Raw genomic sequence first — 17,755 nt, forward strand, 5'->3', positions numbered from 1 at the left:
GCCCACCCTGCCCAATAACGACAAACCCTATATAAATAAAAGTCTGCCTACCATTCGTCCCGAGGGCTCTGGAGTGCAGCAGATCCGCAGCCATGCTCGCCCGGAAGATGAGGCCTCCGGCACGTAGAGACCGGGGCTTTTCCTGCAGCCGTCAGCCGGCGAAGTGGCATCGGTGGCGGCCTGGGGTGGAGGCTGGAGGCCGACCAAAAGGGACCGTTATGCGAATAGGCCGGAGGCAACACAACGCGCCGAGGCCCGTCCCCGGATTGTCCAGAGGTGGTGTCCAGCAAGGTGTGTGCGGGGGATGCCTTGATGATGGCTCCCCCTTTTTTGTTGCCCGGTCTGGCCATTTCGTATACCTGCGCCAGGAGATGGCATGGGGCGCCCGCGGAGAGGCGGCGCGGACAACCCCCCCAGGTGGAGGTCCCTCTCCTGCACCAAGATTGCCATTAGTGTTCCACTCAGTGGGCCCCCACGTTTGGCTGGCCGGGGGACCCACTCCGGTGGCCGTGGTGAAGGGCAGCTGCTGCGGGACTCTCAAATTGGCGGCCGGCTCCCCGGATTTGGGCCTGGTCCACTAGGATGGCTCTGGGCTACCATGGAACTCGGATGCTTGCCTGCTCGGGCATGGGCCCCACTCTTGAAGACGTTCTCTCAGCTTTACAGATTCTACGGGAGTCATTGGCCCTCGACTCCTGCGGACTTCCGGTGGGGGCGACCACCACTGTTGCTCGATCATCCCCCATTGATGTGCCTCTGCCCCGGGTGACCGCCGCCTTACCCCCATCTGGTGCCGTGAGGAAGGCTGATTCGGTGCATTGGCGGAGGGATACGCCTGCTGTCCCGCTCTCCGGAGTGGCCGCGACATTGCCGCAAGATGGTGGTGCTCTCATGCTGATGCCAGCTTTTGTCCCAATTACCAAGAGACACTGTAGACTGCCAACTCTATCAGTTCCAGCGGAACCTCAGCGTGACCCGGTAGGGAAGATTTTGCCTTCCTCACCTTTGAGTCACGGTTCATGCCGCCTGTCCTTTCTGTTGGCGTTAACGAAATTTTTGAACTGCCGAAAGGGGTTCTGGTCCGGCCGCTAGTTATTGGAGGCATTTGGACTATACTCTGGACCTGCCCGGCCTCGCCCAAAATGGCGCCAGTATAGGCGGGACTTGCAACTCCTTATGGCATTCCAGTTACTTAGCCTTGATGTTATGGGATATGTATGCGGTCTTTGTGCACATGGCGGGCGGGGAAGGGTACTGACTGGGCATGCGGACAACCCTATTGATGTTGGTTTTTCATTATTGATTATTGTATTATCGTAGCTTCGAAATTATGTTACTCATGGTACTCGCCAGCGGTGTGCATTTGGACGATTCTATTGCAGCTGATCCTGTTATACTTTCGAGTATAAAATTAACCTTCACGGATCCTACAACTGGTAGTCACATCTAGTTTCTCACAATTAAATGACTCGCCCGTTACGTATTGCGCTTCCAGTCTGCTCCGTGGCCGGCCTATATGGTTGTAGGCCAGTATTTGTATGATGACGTTTTTCACAATAAAGGTTTTCAAAGAAAAAAAATATGGAATCAGCATCATAACAGTCGCCTAGATTGGTAGGTTTTGAATAATGGCTGCTATTTTCCAATAGTAAAGGACAGATAATGCAGACCCCTTGTCTGAATTTAGGATTGATTGAGATTTTTATCCATCGTGCCTGTCTTTTCCAAAGTTGTTCGAAAATGGTTGCCTTTAGCTCTAATTATTTGCCAGATCTAAGGTATGGTATTTTGTCCCATAATGTACGACTAATTGAGAAACAAATACACAAAGGAGAAACTCGAATTTAGGGGCAAGTAAAATGAAGCACTTTGATTATAAAAAGTAAAAAGATATAGTACACAGAAATAATGCGAAAGGAATAGTCAAAGATCTGTTGTATTTACATTCCTGCAGCATAAGCAATTGGTAAAGATCCTGTTTATTTAAATATGTCAATGAATAGGACAGTAGATCGAACCTTTTTTCTTAAACAGCCCCCTCGTGGGTCAAAAGCACGCCTTCTTCGAACTAGGAATCTTTAATTGCACTACAGTTGTAAATTCCCCGAAGAAGTACATTAGCCCGAAATTGTTAGCAATGAACCCCAAGTGCATTCTGGTCCTTGAAATCCTAAACGTCGTAATCTTTGTTTTACACACCACGTGTATCAGAAGAGTTTTTTCAGATACTCCTAAGCCTCACCAAAGGCATGCCATCTAGTCTAACATTAAGCACAATGCAAATTACTGAAAGCACAAAAGCCCTCAGTGAAACGCTGTGAATAGGAATGGCCCCATGCCACTGTAGACCATTTCTTTTCTTCAAATGAAAACATGAATCCGTCACCCTCCCTCACCTTATACTGAATGCCTCTGGTTTTTTAACCCTTTCCTACACGCGGTCTGTACTACCACACTCGGGTGACCTATGTAATGGACAGCCTATCATTGGTTATCTTTGCCACACTACCAGCCCCTCTGGGCTTCAACGCCGAGATGCAAGGAACTGCATCCCAGAGAGATAAGTCAGGTACGTGGTAAGTAGGATATTTTCGTGTTTATGCGCGCTGATGTGCTTTGAACACATTCCCCCTCCCCCTCTTTTCTTTTTCTGCAGACTACATCGGAATTTCAGCTGAAGTATGGAGAAGACCTAAACGCACCGTGTTCCATGCGAAAAATAGACTAGTACTGTGAGATGGTGCGTTGTATGCAGAAGCTATCTCTGGGAGCGTGAAAAATTGTATGGTATGACTGTGCGTGTGTGCCCTGATTTGTACGGTATGAATGTGTACGTGTTGCATATGTCTGGGCCGATGAGAGAACGCTTTTTATATGACTGAAGTGTTGATCGAACGGTCAATGCGATGGGAAAATAGGCCCGAATATGGTACCTCCTTACTTAGAAACGACTCTCTCTCTCTATGGAGCTAGTGAATGGGAGAGTGGCCTACACCAGAAACTTGAAGGATCATCGCAGTACAACGAACCCGACTCCAACCAATATCCCCAAATGTGGGACCAAAATAATGCGCACCAGTGAGTTAATTTATGTGCTGACTGAATAGAGAAGTGAAGAGTACCCCGGGTTGGGGTTCCTCCAAAAATCCCCCTCCACCCAGAAATTAGGGATATTGTCATGTTTTAGATTTACCCCTTCTTCTTCTATCCTCATAGAAAAATCAGAATTGTACCATTGCACGTCCGACTGACACCCCTCCTTTACCTCAGCTTGGATCATCATTTTCCTAGAGGTTGGGAGACCCCACCGTGAGTATAAGCACGACTGGACTAGTGTCCGAACAACTAAAAGGGAGTAAGTATTTTTGAAAGGAGGCCACCAACAAAATGTCTACTATTAGGAAGGAAGGAGAGTAAAGAGCTCGATCCCCAAATGAATTAAGGGGAATACTGAGAATGCGCTACACGCATGAAAAAGTCCTTTTGCCTAAAATAGCTCTGTGTTTTGTCTTAGGTTTTCGTACTTGATGTATGTACTGTCGCACCCTATCTGGTATTTGTGTGTACGTAAACTATGAATTTATGTTTTCCCTCAGCTTGTGTTTTTATACGTAAAACTGACCCGTACTGCTCTATGTTGTGTGTGCACTGAATAGCCTATTATTGTACACGTTTTTCTCTCTCTCTCTTTATGTTGTACGTGTACTGAATAGCCTATTTGATGCGCACAACGCTCTCCCCCTCTGAGGGCTCCCTTGCTCCCTTTTGAATAAATGACAACACTGTACCTCGCCGGTACATGTATAATTGGCTTCAAACACGGCAGTGTTTGAGCAAATTGACAGAAGCAAAACGATCGTATTTTGCCATATTACTACCTCTCCTTTCTGTAAAATGATGGAACTTAATTGGCTGAGAAAGAAAGGACAGGTAAGACGACTGAGGTCCCCTAATCTGGCCCTTAAGAGGGGGCTATATGTCGATGGCTTTTTGTTTTAATGCTTTAGTGACACAACCTTCATCGTTCAGATTACCCCGCCCATTGCACAGAAATAGAATGTCCGAAACGTCCCCGTTTTTCCCAGACCGGTCCCAGTTTTGTATCAGCCACCCCAGAAATTTCAAGAAATATAGCTGATGACCTTGTTTTTAAAAGATAAATCGTCTAAAACTAATAAAGGTTAGCCGTTGCCCCCAGAAAAGATTTAATTGGTAAACAAGCCGCCAAGTTTAAAATTCACAACTTATGTAAGCTCTTACTAACCGTCCTGTAGCTCTCTGCTAAGGGACGCGCTCATCACTTGAAGTAAGATCGTAGCCTCCGTCTCAATTTTGTGAAAAGTCCCCAGTGGTTTTTATTTTAAGATTCCGGTCACCCCAGAGATAAGTTGTCAAGATGTTTAGCAAAAAAAAAAAAAGAAACAGGATACGTTAACATGGTGGAAAATGTTTTTCCTTTCTTGGAAAGATACCTATAAGCCCATGATAGTAGCACTTCACACTTTTCGTAAATTAGCAAACCCTGAAGGAAAATGTAGCTCAACAGGATTTGTTTTAGAAAGACGAGTCTCTACCGGAGGAGCCGGTGTGAATTTGATAAACCATGTAATTGATAGATATCAGACTTCCTGCCACGTCCACGAGTGTAGCAGGAATCAACACCAAACAGACATGATGATGGAAGTTCGTAGAAATGTTTGCAAACCAGCACCACAGCAATGATTTATGAGTTAATAGCATACCCCGATGTAAGGATTAATAAGCATCCGCCCTATCGTGACCGATAAACGTTTCCCCAGCTACTTGGGGTTGGGAGAGAAATTGAAGTATGTAAACGTTTTCCCCTGCCAGTTCCCTAAGACTTGTTTTTTACTTATTTAAAGATAACCTGCAGTCGTCGGAGGAGAGGGGCCGGATGTGACGCACAGCCAGGCTGCAGATCGTGGAACATCTATGACCTCGACCAAGGTGGAGCCACAGAGCAATGAGATGCGGGACGAGGCACCATTCTCAACATGGAAAGTGAAATAAAGAAGGGCTGTCCAGAAACCCCCTGCTTGCTGATCAGCTCGTGCCAAAAGTCCCAGCCCAGTGAACCCGATTGATGGGCCCATTTGCTTGAAATTTCTGCCCTCCTTGGTCCATTTCAGATCTGATCCCACTCCACCCTCTCTTCCCTCGGCCTCCCAAAGCACGCCCCCATTTCCCCCCCCCTTTTTTCATATGGAGTTTTTTAACTTGACTTGAAGAAGAAACACAGCGCAAAGATAGAATAGGGTCTGTCACGAAAGAAGAACGGAATGCGGGTACCCCTCTAAAATTACCTATGATAGATTAGTTAGGGAACAGGACAAACAGGACTGTGGTCCAAGAGCAAAGAATAGCCGCACCCTGCAACGTGAAATCTGGATTAGAGCTGGACGCATAGCTCCACCGCCGGTGCTCAACAGTGCCAACGAAAGAAGAAGAACAATGAGAGCCTGCCAGTGATGGCTCGCTGTAATAGGACCCTGGAAAGAAGAACCTTTTTTGAACATTACCCCCCCTTGACTGTCACTTGTATTAAGTTGAATTCCTCTCCCAACCACTTTGTATTGATTATCCCACAATTGAGCTTTTGAATCCTTACATCGGTCGCCTTCAACTGTACATGGATGACCAAGAAAGCGTTAACTATGTATCATGATAATTGTAGAACACCAGTTACGCAAATGAATATGCTCTCTAGTTTTGATCCCCATGGAGTCTAGACCTCAAGTACTGTACTTAATAGCCTTTATTCTGCCAGAACATTTTTTGTATGACATCATGTTTGTATTCAAACTAACTTTCTACATACTCTGTAATGCCCCCATCTCCAGGTCTAACGTATGACACAGCTAATGTAATTTTGTATGCACTGCCTCCTCGCCTATCTCATTGACTACATATGGTTACGCACGATTCTGTCAGCATTGATAGCAGGATTATTTCCATCTGCCCGTACTGCATATGGGCTACCAAAGACCTCAATGGACAGCCAAGCCACATACTTCCCTCATTAGCATAACTAATGTCAGCGTGTACATCCTCACCTCAGACATGAACAGAAATGAACTAACTTATGATAAAAACCGGGGACTGTGGAAAACGACTAAATTAGGTATACATAAGCGGCGTTCATTTATGTTCACCACAGCCACTGTTGAAAGTAAAGTGAAAATCGTGAAAACATTGGACACACCATCTTGTCAACCTGGGCCTTTTGCGCACACGTAAACGGCATCCATTTTAAGCAGCATGGCCTCTCTGCCCATTGCCGATCGCCAGCGCGTTCCTCTGACACTGCGAACACCCCCCCCCGCACGCACTGACCACCCCCGCTCTCTCATGCAGGGGCCATAAACCCTCTCCTACTGCACGACTCTGCCCTGGGAATCACACCCCGTGCCTGACCGACACCTCCCTTCATTCCTTTCATGGGCACCCCTCCTTTGATAACCCCTTCCTCTGTACCCGATTGTCTGGGCCGATCCCAGGCCGTCCCCTAATCTTGCGGATGCAGTTTATTGCCTCTGCTGTAGGAAATCACCCCTCTTCAAAGGAGCTACAGTTGATCTAAGCCCCCACCCCCCCCCAAGATCCGATCAATTGCACACATGCCGGGAATTGGAGGAATGTCAGGTTGTGTGGTAGCTATCTCCTATTATATGTGGGGTGGGGACTTCTACTGTAGATATGTGCGGGAGCGGGCCTGAAGCGGGGATTCCGAGGATGTCTTTCCGTACATCAAATTATTGACAAGAATGTGTTTCATGCAATAAAACCATAAAACTGTGTATAAGAAGCAAGGCAGCAGAGAAATTGGCAGAGCACCTCCTGAAGACATTCTGTGTGTGTGTCCGAAATGACAGGCTCTCCTCATGAGAAATAAAAACCTATTCTTGCGTTCCAGTTTCCAGCGCCTGTCTCTTTATTTTGGTAACTATTTGATATGGGAAATTAGAGGCGTCTTGCGCCGACAGCCTGGGTATTCGTTAATAATTGGCTGTTTTTCCTCACCACATGTTGGCTGTGTTCCAAAAATGACCTTATTTGTACATGAAATCGTCTTATGTGTGTACCGCCTATTTTTTTCAAACCCTTGTGTGGGTATGAAAGAGCCATGCGCTCTCTGTTCGGCGTGATACTTCTTGCATTACCGAAGGGTGCTGTTGGAATGTACCACCACTCCATGGGGTCTTAATAAACTTGTCTTTTGTATTCCAGTTTCTGTGCCAAGTTCTGTTCTAAGGTATCGTGAGTTTTTGCAGAGTATGTAGGCCTATTAAAACCCAACACGTCAGGCGGACTACACCGACTCATGCGAATACCTCGCACTCTCCATCTTCAGCAACTCATTACATCTTTGCAACTTGCACATTTTTTACCACCCTCCAGGTTCTAACGATTCTTTCACCGATCACCTCTTGGAAATCATCACAACTAACATTTCCTCCAATGCCACAGAGATTTTCCTGAGTGATTTCAACCTGCACTGGAATGACAGTCAAGATCCCTACGTCAACGCTTTCAAAGACCTCCTAACCAACCAAGCCCTGACTCAAGCCTGCTCTCTGCCAACCCACTCAAAAGGGGTCATGCTTGACTGGATCATTTCTAAGGAATCCTCAGTCAAGCTTATCTCCATAGACCCATGTGACTGTTCTGACCACCACTCCATCTCCTTCATTTTACCCGGGACCCGCAAGACAAAGACGCCGCAACAGGTGATTCCCAAATGCTAGACCAAAGACACGAAGAATGTCCACCTTATGAAACATGAGGCTCGCTGCAAATCTGACCCCCCCCTCACACATAATCACAGCCAGCGACCTCAATGAACATTACTCATCGTCCATTTCAAACATTCTGGATGACCTTGCTCCTCTAAAACTAAAAAGAACACAAATCAAAGAAAGAAACCCCGTGTTCACCGGTTCCTTCAACATGGAGAGGAGATTCCTACGGCAATCTGAAAGAATCTGAAGACAACACCCCTCTGCTAAGCATCTAAAAATTCTCCCCCAGGCGATAAACGCCTACAACAAGCACATCCTCAATTCTAAAAAATAATATTTCAGATTGGAATTGGGGAACACCAACAATAGACCAGGCAAACTCTTTGAACTGGTCAAACACCAATCTAATAAATTGGCTAAAACACTGAAAGAATCCCCCAAATCTCTAATATCGTCAGAGGAATTCTCCTCTTTCTTTGCTGATAAAATCACGGCATTAGGAATTGAACTCAGTACCGCCACCTACTCTCAACCCCTTCCTGACCTGCCCCCTTTTTACGCACCACCCCCTCTGGCCTCATCTAAAAACCAAGCCCGCTGGACTGACTTCGAATACTGTAACGAAAACTCCATCTCCAAAACCCTCTTGAGTCCTTAAACCCAAATAACCACTTTAATGACCCACTACATTCCAATTGCCTTGCTGCCGACTTCCAATCCATCGTTCCTTGCTGGACTGCAATATTCAATGCCTCTCTCCAGCAGGGTTCGATTCCGGACCCTTTGAAAGCTGGCCAAGTCTCCCCGATTTTGAAAAAACCATCACTGGATCCAGCCTGCCCTGACAATTTCAGACCTATCTCTAATATCCTGCTATTAACCCCAGCACCAAGGTACTGCGAGCAGTTGCCTCATGTCTAAGAGAAAAAGGTATTCGTCTCATCATATACTTAGACGACATCCTGATTCTTTCTCAAGATTATGCTCAAATCATCAAAGATCTCAAGACAGTTATAGACCTCTTAGAAAGTCTGGGTTTTATCATAAACAGGGAAAAATCCATTCTAATTCCCTCAAAGAAGATGGAATTCCTGGGTTTCACAGTAGACACAACAGAATGTCTTCTCCTCCCTCCCAAGAAGGTTGCCCAAATCATAAAGGAGATAAGACATTTATTGAAACAAAAAAATCTCACCCTAAGAGAACTAGCCAGACTTTTTGGACTTCTATCTTCTTCCATTCAGGCCATTTTTCCGGGGCCATTGAATTATCGAGCCCTTCAGAGAATAAAAGCAAGAGCTCTCAGATCAGGTCTTTGGTACGGAGATCGAATTTCCTTAAACCCAGAAGCAATCTTAGAACTAACATGGTGGTTAGACAATCTAGATGCATGGAATGGGAGAGTGATCGTTGGTTCAGCACCAGATTTTATTCTAGAATCAGATGCCAGCCTTCATGGCTGAGGTGCTTGTCTACAGGACCAAAACACTGGAGGTATTTGGTCGCAGCAAGAGTCCCTGCACCACATCAATTATCTAGAATTAACTACAGGGCTTTATGCTCTAATGAGCTTCAAACGCTTCCTTCAAGGAAGATCAGTCATATTGAAAATGGACACCATGTCTGCCGTCGCTTACATAAACGTCTAGGAGGGACCAAGTCAGAAGACCTCTCCAATCTAGCAAAGAAGCTTTGTTTTTTCTGCCTAGAACACAAAATCTCTCTGAGAGCAGAATACCTTTCCGGGAAATCCAATCTTTGCGCAGATTGGAATTCAAGATTCATCTTGGATTACAGCGATTGAAAACTCAACACTTCTGTTTTCAACTCCCTGAATCATTTCTGGGGCCCATTCCAAATAGACCTATTTGCGAGCAGATTGAATACCCAATTGGTATCCTATTTCAGCTGGATGCCCGATCTCGGTGCTCTAGCAATGAATGCCTTTCTCCAATCTTGGGAAGGGATCAACGCTTATGCCTTCCCTCCATTCACAATGATCCAGAGTCTCCTTCAGAAAGTGAGACAAGAACATTCCTCAATTGTCCTAGTAACTCCGTTTTGGCCATCCCAAGCATGGTTCCCAACAGCTCTGGAACTAACCTACGATTTTCCCTTCCTAATTCCTCCTCTGAAAGATCTTCTCACAGACGCAGACGGTCAAATTCACCCTCTTGTTCAGACATGGAATTTGAACCTTCTTGCTTGGAATGTGTCAGGAGATCTAACGATCTCGCAAGACTTTTGTCAACAGCTTCAACTCTCCTTGGAGAGTCGTGGGCCTGGGACATATTACCGGTACAGCAACATTTGGAAAGTCTGGTCACATTGGTGCTTGGAAAGGGACTTGGATCCCGTGGAGGCACCTATTGTTAATATAGTTAATTTTTTGGGAGAACAATTCGACAGAGGTTTAAGTTACAGATCTCTCAATTGTTTTAGATCTGCTATTTCTGCTGGACATTCTCTAATTAACAATAAAACGGTAGGTAAAAATCCTATTATTTGTAGAATACTTAAGAGTATCAGACTTAGAAGACCTCCTCAACCTAGATATCAATCTCTTTGGGATGTTAATTTAATTCTCAACCTTTTCTGTTTTTGGCCAGTTAATTCTCTTCTCAGCAGGAAGAATCTTTCTATCAAATTAGCTACTCTTCTTTGCTTAATTTCATGCAGAAGAGTTTCTGATGTTAAAGCTCTTGGTATTTCTTATACATCGTATGATATGTTTGGGGTTAATTTTGAAATACATAGAAGAACTAAAACTATGTCAGATTCTATTTTCTATCCTCGTTTTGATAGTTGCACTAAACTCTGTGTTGTTCAATGTATGAAAGAATACGATGTTAGAATGAACTCTCTTCGTCCTTTGAATGTATCTCAAATACTCATCTCTTTTGTTAAACCCCCACAAAGGAATTTCTTCTTCCTCTATTGCTAGATGGGTTAAGACAAACATGAAGCTTGCTGGAATCAATCTGGATATTTTTAAATCACATTCTATTAGAGGCGCAATGGCCAGTAAGTCATTCTGGTCAGGTGGTAAGTTAGATGATATTCTAAAGGCTGGTGATTGGTCTAATTCTAGAACCTTTGCTCATCATTATTGAAAACCTGTATCTCACATGTCTGATGTTGTTTTACATGGCTACCAACATGCATAATGGTAGCCTCCGGTCTTGTAATGAAATTGCGATTCTCCTATTAACATGACCAGAGAATCTGAATTTCATTAAAGACACGGAGGCTAACATTATCCCTCCCACCCTTTCCCTGGGTGGTTGATTATATGATATATTACGGTACAGGTTGATGTTTATGATATGATATTCTTATTTGAATATTTTACTTACAAGCTTACATTCTTTTCCTTTGCAGGACTGTTTACTTTCTTTTCCTTTTCAGGACTATTATTTAGCTGATTGTTTATTATTCAAATCCTTAATATTTTTATTTGAGTTTATTAACAACCTTTCTTTGTTTTGCAGATATCCTTTCTTGATTTTGTCTTCTTGATTCCACATCTGGTGAATCAATCGTGGATGGTGTATTCTTCCGTCATCCTTCTTCAAGTTTGATGTTTCATTGGAGTTGTTTGGACATTTACTTTCTCACTGTCACCACATTTAAAAGAGGCTGATTGCCTAGTGATTCATGCTATTGTTGGTTCATATGTATTCTAAGTTGGAACTTTTGCTTTGTGACATATGCGGCTATGCTTGGACTGCATTAAAAGTTGTATGCATAATGTTAGCCTCCGTGTCTTTAATGAAATCCAGATTCTCTGGTCATGTTAATAGCAGAATCGCAATTTCAGACCTATCTCTAATATCCTGCTATTAGCCAAAGTATTGGCGAAGTGTGTATAACAGCAACTACGTCAGCACATCAACAACTTCCAACTACTTGATGACTTCCAATCTGGATTCAGACCAGGGCACAGCACTGAAACTACTTTGCTCCACATCGTGGACGATGCCCTCCAAGCCCTAGACCAAGGCAAAACCTGACTTCTAATACTCCTTGATCTGTCGTTCGCCTTCGATACGGTCAACCATGAAAAACTACTTGAAAGCCTCAAATTCAGGATGGGTCTGGATGGCGTGGTCCTAGAATGGGTCAGGTCCTTCCTCCACAACCGCTCTCAGAGATTCCTCATCAACTGCAACCTATCAGCTCCCACCCCGGTCACAGTTTTCGTCCCCTAAGGTTCAACCCATCCTCTTTAATCTTTACTTAGAGCCATTTACCGAAGTTCTACGTACAGCCAGCATCTCCTACCACATGTATGCGGACGATACCCAAATATACATCAATATCTCTTCGCTCTCATTGAATGAGACTGACTGTCCAATGGCTAGCCAATACCCAACTCAAAGCTAACGCAAAGAAAACTGAATTTCTCCTAATTTCCCCTTCAAAAGCCAATCCGGAGATTCAGATCGGTCCTGATTTTACTTGACCTCTCTGCCGCCTTCGATACGGTGCCTCACCAGATGCTTCTTGCCCAGCTCTCCTCCATTGGCATTACGGGACTGGCTTAGGAGTGGATTGAATCTTTTCTGGATCCTCACTTGCAGCAGGTCTGCATGGCTCCCTGTCTATCTTCTGTCAGGAAGCTCGCTACGGGGGTGCCACAGGGTTCAACTCTGAGCCCTCTGCTTTTCAATGTTTATTTGACCCCTTTGATTTATCTGGCAGAGGAGCTTGGGGCAAAAAGTTTAGTGTATGCGGACGACACCCAGTTGTTATTCACCTGGAGGGGCTCGGATCTGGACACCAACATCACCCAGACGTGCCTAGCGTCCGTATTTCGCTGGCTTGCCCATGCCTCTCTGAAGTGCAATGAGGACAAATCAGAGGTCCTCTTGTACGGCCAGTTTTCTCTGACCTTTAGACAATCTCTGTGGCCCCCTGATTTCCTGTGCCCTTACTCTGTGGGAGCCCCGGCAAAGAACTTAGGGGTATGGTTTAGTGAGGATCTTTGGTTCGCTGATCATGTGAAAAAACTGACTGGTGTCTGCTTTGGGACCCTCAAGGCACTTAGAAAGTTTTTCCCTCTGCTCCCTAGAGAGGCCAAAGAGACGGTAGCCCGTGCTCTGATTCTCTCCCGTCTTGATTATGCCAATGCTCTGTTCATTGTCATTCCCGGGTATTTCGCACCCATTGGGGTGCGCCCAGTTGATAGGACTGTCCATAGTACTCATACGGGTTGTACTGGGCAAGTACTTAACATATGGAGTTTGAATGTTAGATCCTTGGTCAAGCACCATCAGTCACTACGGGACATGATTGATACGGACCTTCCTGATATCATCTTCCTGACCGAAACTTGGCTACAGGACACCGATACTGCCATTATAAATCTGGCCTTCCCCTCCACCTACACGGTGTTTGTTCTAAAGCGCTCGACTAGGGGAGGTGGTATAGCCATGGTGATTAAATCTTGTTTCCCGGCTGAGTGGAAGGCTTTGGATCTGCCAAGGTGTGAAAGCGCCTTGTTTAAGGTAAAGGCTAGTCATCAATTCACCCTCAGCGGCGTGCTTATCTATCGCCCACCTGGGAATGACACTGCTTTCAAAGCCGCCCTTGCGGACGTGGTTAGCTCGCATGCTCCCACATGTGCTAACTTCAACATAGTAGGTGACTTAAATATTCATCTTGACCAGACGTCATCCCCTTCCATCAGCTCCTTGTTGGCGTACTTGGAAGCGATGCAGCTGAACCAACTAGTCTCCTCTCCCACCCATATAGGAGGACATATACTTGACCCCTTTTTTACCACCTTAGTTCAGGCTAGATCAGCTGACCCGATGGTGGTGGGCTGGACTGACCATCTGCTGGTTAAAGTGATATGTCCCCTTGACAATCCTCAACTTAAACCTGTTGACAAACAGATTTTAAAGCGCAATTGGCGCAAACTCAAGCTAGAGGAGTTTGTCAGGATTCTGGAGGCGCAACCACTTGGCAAACTGCAGAATGCAGAACAGGGATATGAACAGTTCTGCAACTGGGTCCTTACTGCCCTCGACTCTCTTATACCTTTGCGTTGGGCAAAATGTCATGCTACAAATCGTAGCCCTTGGTATAATGAGACTCTTGCCGAGCTCAAGAGAATCTGCCGGCAAGCTGAGAGGGCCTGGAGAAAATCTTTTGATCCCACGTTAAAATCACTGTACTTTTCCCAGCTTAAGACCTACCACAGAGCTATATGTCAAACCCGGGCCGCATATTATGCAGCTGAGTTCTCCAACAGCCCTAACCCCTCTAAGTTAATCTTTAAGGTACTTAAAGACCTGATGGGGAAACTGGCCACCTCGCAAGAAATCTGCACGGACTCGCACTGTGAAAGCCTGGCATCCTTTTTCGTGGAGAAGGTGCAGAAAATCTACCGAGGTTTTATTCCATCTGCTCCCGGGGACACTCCGAGTGATGTGAAGGTATCGGTGTCCGAAACTTTGTCCACCTTGCCGGCCATGTCTAACGGGGTATTCGACACTTTGAGCCTCAAAATTAAATCTGGCTCCCCCTTTGACCCACTGAAGCCGGAGCTTTTCACCCGTCTCCCGCCTCTCTGTCGTGAGCCCATTTTGGATTTGATCAATCTCTCCCTCGGTGATGGCGTGGTTCCGTCATCCTGGAAGCAAGCTGTGGTCAGTCCTATTCTGAAGAAATCCAACTCTGACCCCTTGCTCCCGGAGAACTATCGACCCATCTCCCTCTTACCTTGGACCGCCAAGGTCACTGAGGCGCACGTGAATTCCATCCTGTCTGCCCACCTCTCTCGTAATAACATTCTTGACGAGAGCCAAAATGGGTTTCGCGCTCAACACAGCACTGAAACTGCTCTGCTCTTTATGATCGAGCATTTGCGGTCGGTGCTAGATGCGGGGCAGACTGCGGCGCTCCTATTGTTAGACCTGAGCGCCGCGTTTGACACGGTGTCTCATGACATTCTGATGCGGCGATTGGAGGAAGTGGGTATTGCGGGGAAGGCTCTTCAGTGGTTCCGCTCCTTCCTCTCGGACCGGTTTTTCAAGGTAGCCATCCCACCTGGCCAGTCCTCGCTCCACCCTCTGGAACTGGGAGTCCCTCAGGGCTCTGCCCTTAGCCCCACTTTATTTAACTTGTATGTGAAGCCGCTGGCTGCTGTCGTCAGGCAATATGGCCTTACCATGACATCGTATGCCGACGACACGCAGCTGGCGGTGACACTCAGTGGGGACCCTGAGGTGACTGCGCCCAGATTCCGGGCAGGACTCATAGCTGTGGCTAGCTGGATGCGTAATAATTGCCTACAGCTTAATGCCAAGAAAACCGAGGTCCTGGTCATAGGGAAGCAGGCGGATCTCTGGGGAGATCAGTGGTGGCCTTCCGAACTAGGGGTGTCCCCCCTTCCAGCGGCCGAAGTAAAAAATCTGGGGGTCTGGCTGGATTCTAATCTATCTTTTACCAGCCACACGAAGAAGACAGCAGCTACCTGTTATGGTATTCTGCGAGGACTGAGACCAGTCCTCAAATTCTTCGACCCTCCCACTAGGCAACTGGTGGTTCAGGCCTCTATCCTTTCCCGGATTGACTACGGGAGCGCCTTGCTGCTTGGAGTCAACCAGGCTGAGGCCACTAGGCTTCAGAGGGTGCAGAACGCTGCTGCACGGGCCATTGTTGGCCTTCCGAGACGTTGTTCGGTCTCGACTGTTCTGACCTCTCTTCACTGGCTTCCGGTCAGACAGAGAATCAAATTCAAGGCTCTCTGTCTGACATTCAAGATTCTGAAGCTTTCTTCTCCCCCCGCCTTGGTGGGCCTCATTTCTCCGTACGTCCCCACGCGGTCCCTCAGATCTGAATCACTCCATCTGGCGAGTAAGCCTAGGTTCAGGCTGAGCAGGATGGGAGGACGTTCCTTCCGTGTTCTGGCGGCTGATTTATGGAATTCCCTTCCTGTGCATATTCGCGCCCTTAATAGCCTGACTCTTTTTAGACGCGCCATCAAAACCCACTTGTTTTCCCCTGTTATCTGATCTTTCTTCTCTTCAGCTTTGATCTGTTGTGTTGTGTACATGATCTGGCGCCAGGACGCCCCTTTGCTGGGGCAGCTGTTGCGCCTAATAAATGTTATTAACATAACATAACATAACATAACATTTGCTGAAAAAACTGCAATCCATACAGAATGCCGTAGAAATCATCCTTAACATCAGCTCTAGACCTTATGGCAATTGCCCACAGAATGATATTCCTGTGTCATCGGACAAATTGAACACCCTTGAGAAATGGCCCCTTGTAACCGCGGACTCCCTAAAATCCTCCCTGAAGTCCATTTCATCAGGTTCCCCTCGCGATCCTCTTCCCATGAGTATTCTAAAACAACTTGACACCACCCCCCTGACCGTTATAGCAGACATGCTAAATGCATCCCTCCAATCCTCCACAGTCCCGTCGAGTTGGAAACACGCAATGGTAACACCACTTCTGAAAAAACCTTCAGCGGACCCAACTGTCCTTTCAAACTATCGGCCAATATCTCTGCTCCCTGCCTTCTCCAAACTCATGGAAAGGTACATACACTCCGCCCTCACCCTCTTTGCAGAGGAAAATGACCTCCTCCATCCCTCACAATCAGGCTTCAGAGCAGGATACTCCACAGAGACCGCCCTGTTAGGCGTAACGGAAAAGATCCGGAAACTCTTGGATGAGGGACAAACGGTCACACTCATTCTTTTAGATTTGAGTGCGGCGTTCGATACCATATCTCACAAAATTCTCCTGGCCACACTGGAGAAAAATGGCATTCGCAGTGACGCCCTACAGTGGATTAAGTCCTTTCTTACCGAGAGAACCTTCCAGATCAACTCCAGCCTTGCCTGCTCAGATACTTTTCTTGCCCCACATGGAGTACCACAGGGCTCCATCCTGAGCCCGCTGTTTTTTAACCTGTACCTTAGACCTCTGGCCGACCTAGCGGACTGCGCAGGCCTAACATTAATGACCTACGCAGATGACTTCCAAATTATTTTCTCACTATCAGAGTCAAATCCCTCAGCCCCTTCTCTCCTCAAAATTGGACTCCAGAAAATCTTCAACTGGATGACCACCACACAGTTGAAATTAAACGGTGATAAAACCGAAATCCTCCTACTAGGCAAAAATAAGGAGCTCTGGAATTCCTCCCATTGGTCCCCTGAGTTGGGTACCCTTCCCTCTCCAGCAACACAGGTAAGAAATCTAGGAGTCATTATTGACAATGCTCTGTCAATGAAACAGCAGGCAAACAAAGTCGCAGGCCTATGCTTCACCATAATAAAATGGCTGAAAAAATCACATGGATGCTGCCCCTTGCCACACAAAAAACTGTAATCAGCGCACTAATTACATCGTGTATTGACTACGGAAACATCCTCTACCTGAGCTCAAATCTAGCAGTGATCAAGCGACTCCAAATGATCCAAAACTCAGCCGCAAGACTCTTGTGCAGGATACCAAAGTCTGAAAGAATATCAAAATACCTGAACGATCTACATTGGCTCAGGATTGAACACCGGATTAGCTTCAAAACCCTGAGCTACATGTTTAAGATCAAAACCAAAACGGCACCTACCTATCTACAAGCGTTAGCCACCCCTTACCTACCAACAAGAAACCTACGCTCCCAAACTGCAGCAAATTTCGCTGCTCCCAGTTTTAGACTGCAAAGAACTGGCGGCAGATCGTTTTCTGTCAGAGGGCCAATTCTGTGGAACACACTCCCCCTACATATCCGGAAAGAGGAAAACTACGCTAGCTTCCGGAAATATGTAAAAACCTGGCTTTTCCAGAAACAACTGAGCTAAAACCTAACTCCGCTTATACCTTAGTCCAACCTAATGTCATAGCCGCCGGGAAACCCTTGTTGGGTAGCTGAGCGCTATACAAATGTAAAAAATAAAAAATAAATAAATTTAACATCTCTAGGAGATCTGCACTGGCTGCTTGTGGCCCAGCGTGTACAATTC

Source organism: Lissotriton vulgaris, unplaced genomic scaffold (assembly GCF_964263255.1).
Source record: "Lissotriton vulgaris unplaced genomic scaffold, aLisVul1.2 SCAFFOLD_2111, whole genome shotgun sequence".
Classification (NCBI taxonomy): Eukaryota; Metazoa; Chordata; class Amphibia; order Caudata; family Salamandridae; genus Lissotriton; species Lissotriton vulgaris.